Source organism: Calidris pugnax, unplaced genomic scaffold (genome assembly GCF_001431845.1).
Source record: "Calidris pugnax isolate Ruff unplaced genomic scaffold, ASM143184v1 scaffold11, whole genome shotgun sequence".
In the NCBI taxonomy this organism is placed as follows: Eukaryota; Metazoa; Chordata; class Aves; order Charadriiformes; family Scolopacidae; genus Calidris; species Calidris pugnax.
In genome coordinates, this window is record NW_015090803.1 from 14,220,932 (window position 1) to 14,230,089 (window position 9,158).

Genomic DNA, 9,158 nt, shown 5'->3' on the forward strand with positions numbered 1-9,158 from the left:
ACCTTGTTGTGTGGAGCCTGCAGTGAGCAGGAGGAGCCTTGAGAAACCTCTGGTGAGGTTGCAGGAGCAGGTGAGGATGCTCGAGCAGGAGAGGTTGCCCAGGCAGAAGAAGAGTTTGGTTTCCCACCATGCAGTGTGACCAGCTATAGCTCTGGTGGAGGAGTGTGTTCAGGTCCAGAGGTATCAGGGTGATCTCCTGCACCCCCCCTGGCTGAAACCTCTGTTTCAAGGAGCCCCAAATGGGGCTGATGCAAAATCACAGTTGTGCTTTCAGAGGCACAGAAACAGCAGGGGTCTCTGTGCCTCTTGTGCTTCATTTTGGTCCTTCCCAGGAACTTCAGGATAGTGACCACATGTTTCGGTTTATTCTCCAAACAAGACATCTTATTGTCCAACAACATGACGTCTTTGGATGATACAGCTAACGTAATCCATTAGTTTGTCAGCCTTTTTAAAACTCTGTGTTTAGTACTACTTATTGGACTAGTTTAGAAAAAAAATTAATTTGCAGTTGCATAATATATACATTTTTTTTTTGCCTTAGTGTATCAGTCCGGCCAACCCAGCTCCACAGTAGTTGAGCACTTTTACCCTCTTGGAAAAAAAAAAACCACTTCCAGCTACAGGTGTTTTTCTTTTTCTGCAGGGGGGTTCTCAAAGGTCACCGAAGCATGAAATCCATCCTAATTCAGCTTAGCTGCTAATCACATGGAGAGAAAGGAAAGTGTGACTGAGTGTTGAGTAAATGTCAGTTGGCACCTGTTTTCACAATCTCAATTTGTTTTTCTTCTCACACCATATTACACCTCTTAATTTAATTTGTGACTGGCCTTTTCTCCTCCCAGCTGTCCAGGGCTGGGGCGCACACGTTCCAGCTGGTCTTACTGGGGGCTTTGGCTGGGCCTGAGGGCTGAGCCCAGCAAATTGCCCGGGGTCCCAGCCCTCTCTCGCTGCCTTATCTCACTTACAGCCCGGTAACTCGACTCTCTGGACCTGAAATGGAGTAATGCATATTTCAAATAGCTTTAAACAGTCTTTCCCATCCTAACTATGTTGTTCTGGGATTAAAACGGACTTTAGGTAACAGAGTGGCCCATTCAGCAGCTTTGCAGTAATTACGGCACTAATGTTGGTTTAAGTTTGTTTTTCTGAACAGAAAAGTTCCTAATGGTATTTGCAGAAGGGTAGGCTGCCTGGCAGTTGTACTCCATGTCACGTGTAAGGGCCGCCTTCCCCTTTCCTCCCATGTGCAGGCACACAAAAAGCAGCAGGGCTGGAGAAATCCAACATCCCACCCCCGTGCCCCAGAAAAGTTTAAGGCAGTCCCCAAGTGATGTTCAGAGAAGTAGCACATTTAATTTCTTGGACCTCAGGCTACGATAGCTTAATCCTTCCTCTCTGGAACAGTTATCTTCAAAAATAAGATGCGTGGCTGTCTGGCACAATTAGCAGACGGACTGAAAGATGATGAATTTGCAAGATACAGAAGCCAGTGTTATCTCCAGAGCTTCCCTTTGTAGAGGATCTCAGCATTCCAGGTCAAAAAAAGAAGAAAATTGCCCAGCCCTGTTCTCCCTGAGCAAATGTTTCTTGTCTTCAGTCGGCTCCGTGAATCTCTAAAAATTACAGTGTTTGTATGTGGTGGTGCATATTACTAATAGACTGTTAATTTGCTCTACAGAAGCTAATCTAAGTCACCGGCTGTGGCTACTGCTGAAACCTGTTAGCTCAGGATACTTCTGCCCAGATAAGCTCATTGTCTTACAAAACTCATCATCATAATTACTAGTTTGCTATTATTGTCGCAAGAATATGACTGCTGTTACCAAGTTTTGCCGTTTTAATTTGGGAAAAGCCCTGTATAGTAGTACCTTCTCTATGTTAAATGACACTGCTCCTTTTCCTCTCTGTAAGCTGTTTCAGAGAGTGAATATGACAACCAGTTGTCTTTGAATAATAAGTTACATTGAAAACATAATTCTGAAAATGGGTCATAAACTGAGGAACTGCATGAAGATTTTTTTTTTAATTTTTATTTTTATAGCTTCATGGGAAAAAATTGAAAAGTAGTTAATTTAACAGCAATTTTGGTCAGTGCAGTCTGTGGCTGCAGATGGTGTTGGCAGAGCAGGCGTCACACACAAGATCTTGTAGGTGGAAAGGGCAGAGACCTGGATGGAGCCCTGACAGCTCGCAGGGACTATGCAAGGAAGCTCTAGAAACTCTTTCTTATTTTTCCCAACTCCAAAGCAGTTGCTTTGTTTATATTTATATTATATTAAGGATGGCCCAATATCCTACTAGGATACTTGATAAAGAACCTACTTGGTTCTCTGTTGCCCTTCTCAATCAGTTTCCTGCCTCTGTATCTGTAAAAATTCCTGGGGGAAAAGAGAACTGGTACCTGTTAAAACGTTACCCTCATTCTGTGTGTGTTTCATGGATATAGGACTGATATTCGAGAAGAAACAATCTTTAGTCTTCAGGTTTTGATTTTTAGTTCGTCTCTGCTTGCGCATGATGACTAAAGAGGAATTTTTAGAGAAGTCACTCTTGTCACAGCCAGTTACTGCTTGAAGCTTGAAACTTCTCGCGTGTCGAGGCTGTCATCGTACAGGTTACTGCAGCTCGCTTTGTCCCCTGGCCTTGGCCAGTGCAGTCTTACCTTTCCAGAGTGCTGGCACAAAGGCCATATTTTAAATATAAGCTATTATTATTTTCTGATCTCCTGCTGTAGCTGTTTTCAAAATACACAGACTTTTTAGTCCCCCAGAACCTGCCGAAGCAGTAACTGCAAGGAAAAATTAAGCTGAAGTCAGATCCCTTAACAAAGTCTGAAAAGTTTTCTTTGCCAGTTTTTGGGATATTACCCTTCTCCCTTTTGATTTGCAGTAGGCTCTTTTTTTGTCCTCGAGGGAGTTGTTCCCGCCGTACTACTTTGAACTCCTCTTAGACCTGCTCTCTGTGTACAGCAAATGTTTCTTCAAGCAGATGTGGAGCGAGGAGGCTGGTGCCCGGGTGAAGCCCTGTGGTTGCAGCTGCAGGAGCCCTGGGTCTGCTCGTGGCATCACCTTCCTCATCACCCCAGTGTGACACGTGAGATCCACCTACTGAGTGACAGAAACTCATTTTGCTGACATTCACTCCCCATCATATTCAAGAATATGATGCCAGTGAAATTGGAGGCTTCTCTATGTTTTGCATCTACGCTTTAAATTTCTAGATATTCTTCTTCCCCTCTCCTGGTCCTGCAGGTTTGCCACAATAGAACTTATAAGGCAGACTATTTTTTGGTTTGTTTGCCTGTATTTACTTATGTTTTGTGCTGATTGCTGCTATTTTGAGTCAAAAATATGCGGATGGTAAGGCCCTATTTTTACAGATTTCCAGCTAAACTCAGAAAGGGAAAGGTTTGTATAAAATATTGGAAGAGATTTCTGACTCGCTGGCAGTCTTCCCTCTCCCTTGCCTCACTTTTCCGTGTTTATTTCAAGCCTTACATCGAGCCCTACCCCTTCAAAAAGTATCACAGTGCTGATGCTGCAAGTAATTTTACTTGTGTGCCTGTTGCTGATGGCAGAAACGACTGGTAAAACTCCAGTGTGTGTGGGTTAATCTGTGGAGGCTGCTGAATTTTTCCTCCATCCTCTCTGCCGAAGGTTGCTGCTGCCTGAGACGGTCACATTGAGGGAGAAAATAAAAGTGGAGCTTGGAAGGGAAGTAAACACCAGGGAAATGCATTTGCCTAATTAGCCCTGGTGAGAGTGGGCTGGATTGAACTTCCTAAGATCATTCTGTCTCCTGATGAACCTTTATTTTTCTGAGTGCAGAGAAATTCTGTCATTCAAAACAAAGATTAAAGTGCTTGGCTCAAAAGTTGGACCATTTAAAAATGAGTCTTCTCCCTTTCCTGCGGTAAAAGAGAAGCTGCTACCATGAGTGTTTCAGCCCCAGCACATCTTGAAAAGTCATGAGGAGTAACATTCAAACAAAGTTTGTAAGGAGAAGTGGCGCAGCCTTTTTCCTGCGAGGGATGGAGAGGAAGAGAAATTTGGTGGAACGCTTCTCTTGAGAGGAGCCAAATGTTGAGACAAGAAAGCTTCCCAGTTAAAAGTGCAGCAAGATTTTGTACAGAGGAAAACACAGAGATTTATTTTATCAGCTCTGAATAATTTACCCAAATAAATCAATAAAATGAGACTTCCAAATGAATTGCCTCTCTGTTACAGAAGGTTGTACTGCATAGATGCTGCAGTGTCTATAGAAATGTTTCTGTCTGAGATGAACAACTTCTGCCCTGTGTTTCTTAAATTACTCATACAGACCTCCACTGCCCACCCCAGCATGGTGGGGGAAGAACCCAGTAGACCTTTTACCATGCAGCAGAAGAAGAGCAACAAAGCTGGTGGGGGGTCTAGGTCCTGTGAGGAGCAGCTGAGGAAATTCAGGTTGTTCAGCCTGAAGAAAAAGAGGCTGAGGGGAGACCTTCTCCAACTCTAAAACTACCTGGAAGGAGGGTGTAGCAATGTGGGGGTTGGTCTCCCAGGTAACAAGTGACAGGACAAGAAGAAATGGCCTAAAGTTGTGCAAGGGAAGGTTTAGGATGGATATCAGAGAAAATGTCTTCACTGAAAAGGTTTTCAAGCCTTGGAAGAGGCTGCCCAGGGAAGTGGTTGTGTCACCATCCCTGGAGGTATTTAAAGGACATGTAGGTGTGGTGCTGAGGGATGTGGTTTAGTGGTGGACTCGGCAGTGCTGGGTTAAAGGTTGGAATCAATGATCATAAAGGCCTTTTCCAGCCTAAATGGTTCTGTGAAAATTATCTGGAGTCTCTGTTGCTGAAGGAGATTACCTGGGCAGCCCCTGGTTGTTCTTGCATTAAGGACAATATGGAGGATCCCAGTTGTGTAGTGCCCATGTTATTTCACTGCCTCAATCATCTATGTGCACTTACATCTTTCTGCATGGCTGATAATTAAACTGGTCTTTTGATGGCTGTAGCTGATAACTGCTGTTTGTTCAAGCTATCTTTGTTGATCGCACCCCCTTGCCTCTTACTGTTCAGATTTTGTAAAAATGCCTTTTTAGATTAGACATGCTTTGCTACCAAATCTATTTGTTAAAGGAAACTTTCCTGCCTCAAGTTTTTATGGCTGACTGCCTTAACTTAAGCACACATTCCCTGATTTCCCTGAAAGAATGCCTTCTCCAGAGCAATCGTGACGTTGATTTTGGCTGCTGGCTCCTGCAACGCTATCATGGAGTACGACTAAGGTAGGAAATACATGACTGTAGCCATTGCTTATCTTCTACTTGCCCTTGTTACTGGCAAACTGTCAGGCAAATGAAATGTTCAGATAAGCACATTTCTCCCAATGTTCATTGCCGAATCTGAGAGTTCAAGTAACTGATAATATTTAGGTGCCTTAAGACAGAAACCTGTTCTGTCCTTGTTCAGCTCAAAGTGCTATTAATAACTTTAAGTGCACTTATTAATAAAGTTAATATTTTATGTAAAGAACGTCTTAAATAAGTAATACTTAGACTAATGGATGTCTAGCATTTACTGAAAGAACTCTAAGACTTTCCAGGTGCAACTAGAGCTAATGTAAGGGCACTGAAAGATGATGTAACAACAGTACTTTCCAGGTTTGGAACGTGCAGATACTGTATGTGTCCCACACTACAAGTTAATGAAACGCCTTAATAATTATACATACCTCATTTTGTGGATGAAATACTTGATTTGCCAAGATTTGCCTGGCAACTTGGTGTGTTCAGTCTCTTTCACAACAGAGAGACCGCCTTTCCTTTTGAGCATCTCCACACTCTAGAGTTGAGGGAACTGAGAAAAAAAAGAGACGGTTGCACAAAATTTTGCAAGAAACAGATGCTGTCACCAGATATTTTAGGTCACACTTTCACTCTTCCTTCTCGCTGTTTTTTTTTTAATAAGGTTCCTCTGGGGGCTGGGTGTGTTTCCCAGCCTGAGCTGTGCCTGCTGTGTCACGTCAGGTCTCTTTATCACAGGTGCACTGTGATCCCGGGGTGAGATGGAGCCAACAGGGGTGACCTGGGCCTCGGGGTGTCCCTTTGATCCCCCCCAGGAGCTGATGGGCAGCACAGCTCAGTGCAGGGAGAGCTTGGGAGCAGGGCAGTGCTCACTGGGCAAAAGTAAGGGAGGGAGAAACTGTTCTTAGGTTTAGAAATGTTTTTGTGGAGGAAATGTTTCCAGCTCCTCTATAATTTGAGTTGAGCCATGTTCACTTTTGGGGACAAATAGAAAACCAGCAGAAATCTTTCTCCATCCTTTCCCTGTAGCCCCTGGGGCTCTTCTAACGGTGAGGAGAGAGACAGCTTCTGTCATGCATTAACGTGCTGCCCTCTTAGTGATGTTCTCCTCTGGGTACCTCATCAGTACCTTGTTAGTTGAATGCTTTTTAACAGTGCTATTTTATTTAAGTGTCTGTGTGATGTAGTCTGAATTCAAGGGGAGAATTTTTATAATCTTTTTTTGGGAAGCCCAGCGTGGTGGTGGTGCCCCCAGCATCTCCCCTGGCAGAGGCACGGCTGCAGGGCTTTCTGGCTATGCAGGGAGAAGACTGCTGCTGCTTTTTTCTTTCCTGGTGTTTACCAAGGAGGAGTGGTGTTAGCAGCAACCGTAACAAACTTCAGCAGAGGGCATTTCCCGAGGAGCTGATGACTGACTGGTTTTAATGACCCTCAGCTTTTCTCTGGGTCATTAACTCTCCTCAGTAGTTATTAATCCCCAGGAAACGTCCTGGGTCTCAATGTTCAGTGCTTAAAGACAAGACAGTCTCTTGCAGATATTTTTCCTACAACGCATCCAAAACACACATTCAACTAAATATCTTTTTTTTCTTTTTCCTTTCCAGATGTTCCAGTGTTTTTTCAGTCTCCTGGAGAAATCTTCCCTTATCTCAATGATTTATTGTGGCCGTATGTTGAGTTGGGTAGCTGCTGCTATTACATGGCTGTGGATTGAAGGCTTCCACACCCTTTGGTCTTGGGGCCTTCACTCTCACTTCATTAAGATAACTGCAAATGTCTGTGCACGACATAAGGATTGTTGTGCTTTGGAACATATAATTTGTTGGCCCAATTCTTGCTTTCTGTCCTTTTGAGTGACTGCGCTCTGCTGATGCCCAGAACAGCAGCCACTTGCAGAGGATTGAGAGATGGATGCTCTTACAGACACTAGCACAAACATGTCCTCTGCATATCAACAATTAATTATTTTCAGAGCCAGGGGATGAGGACCCCTGTGGTCCAGCAACCACAGTGGGACTTGAAGGGATGATGCCTCAAAGAACCAGAAGCACTTCTATTTTACTTTTCTGTGCTCCTATTTCCTTTGAAATATGTCTGCTTAAAGTATCAGGGTGGATCTTTGAAAAAATGCTTGTGATGATGAAAAAGCATCTGCTGCAAGGCATAGCTGAGTCTCAGAGAAAACAACCTATTTCAGCTGCTGCCTCTGTAGGTGCAGAAGTACATTAATGCACCAAAAGCCCAATTTAGCACATGTCCGAAGTACAGCGATGGGAAATCCAGACACCAGGCACGTTATGGGGTGCTCCTGAGAAACCTCAGCTTCTGGTGCTGTTCGTGGACAAGCTCTTCCCTTAACATTAAACGTTTTGAAATCTTTAACATTGGAAATGGTTTATTATTACCCAATTAGACTTCTGTAGAGACCAATCTCTCGGTTTTACACACAGTGTGCAGGATGGAGATCTTTTTCAAGAGTTTGTCATTCTGGAGAGCGTTTCTGGGCTGCAAAATACCAAATCATGTGAAGTATTGTCTGTGTTACAGTCATCTGTCCGGAGAGCACGGGCTCTGGCAAAAGTTGTAGCCAAGCCTGTGGCTGTGATGCCTGTAGAAGTTCCCAGTAGAATTATTCTCTGTGACACGCTTTTGTGCTTCTGTCTACATCCAGGACCTTGGAAGGGCAGAATGGCCAAGCTATCCCAAAAGGCCCAGGAGAGCTGTGGGGGAAGAGTAGGCCTGAGAAGTGAAAAGTCACCCCAGACTCATGTTTCCTCCAGTTCCACAGGGATTGCAGGCTTTGCTGTGGTAAATCTCCCATGTCCTTCACTGAGTAAGGTGTTGCAGGCTGGACTGGGCCCTGTGCATGAAGTAACTCTTTCCCCTTTATTCATAGGAAATTATTCTCATTTTCTATGCAAACTCAGTTGCTTTGATATGTTCAATTTTTTTTCAAATACCTATTCAAATAACTTTTCTTTGTGCGTGTTCAGACAGGTGTTACCTTTGTATTTTTCCACGTTCTTCCAGGAAGCAAAATCGTTCCTGTGCAGAGCCCCTTTGTGCTCCCTTTATGAGGCAGATAAATCGCACCCACAGGAAAGAAACAAAAGGTTTCCATTGCACATATTTCCCCTTAAAAATTTCTGCCTATAAAAATAGGCCTATGGTCAATTTCTCAGTCCTAAAAGTTAATTATAAATAAAAGGACAGTTCCAAAATAATTCTATCTACCAAGAACAACTTCTAAAAATGATATTGTTTTCAGTCAAAATGCTCAGCTTTGTAATATCTTTATCTCTAGGGATGAGAGGTTTTTTCCTTTTCTTTTCATTTTGTGCCTATAATAAGCCTGTAGCTGCCAGTTTAAAATCCAGTTCAAGTTCTCTTTATTTATTCTGCAGGTGCAGAGGTCGCAGTCCTGCTACAGGAGTCTGGCTGGAAATGGCACAAACATGAAACAAGATTGCCACCTTCTGGAAAGGCCTTGGAAATGGAACTGAATGGGATGCATTACAATTTTTTATTTTATTTTTTAACAGATGTAAGGTGTCTAGCTATGGGCTAACTAACTGCATGGTGAGTCAAAGCCTGAGTTTGCCCATCACGATGAGTACATGATATCACAAGGAGAGACCTTTGGGGAAGGTGCTGCAGTCAGAGGGAAGGTGTTCATCACCTTTAGCCAGACCTGAGCACCCTAGAAAGGCCTAGATTATGTGGGGGCATACATAATAAACAATTTAAAGATATTAAGTAATTATAGGCGTGGGAAGTGCATCCAGTTAAAACTGTCTTTGCCATTTTAAAAAAGGAAAAAGAATTGTAGTGCCTCAAATATTCCTATGGGGATAAGAAAGGACAGA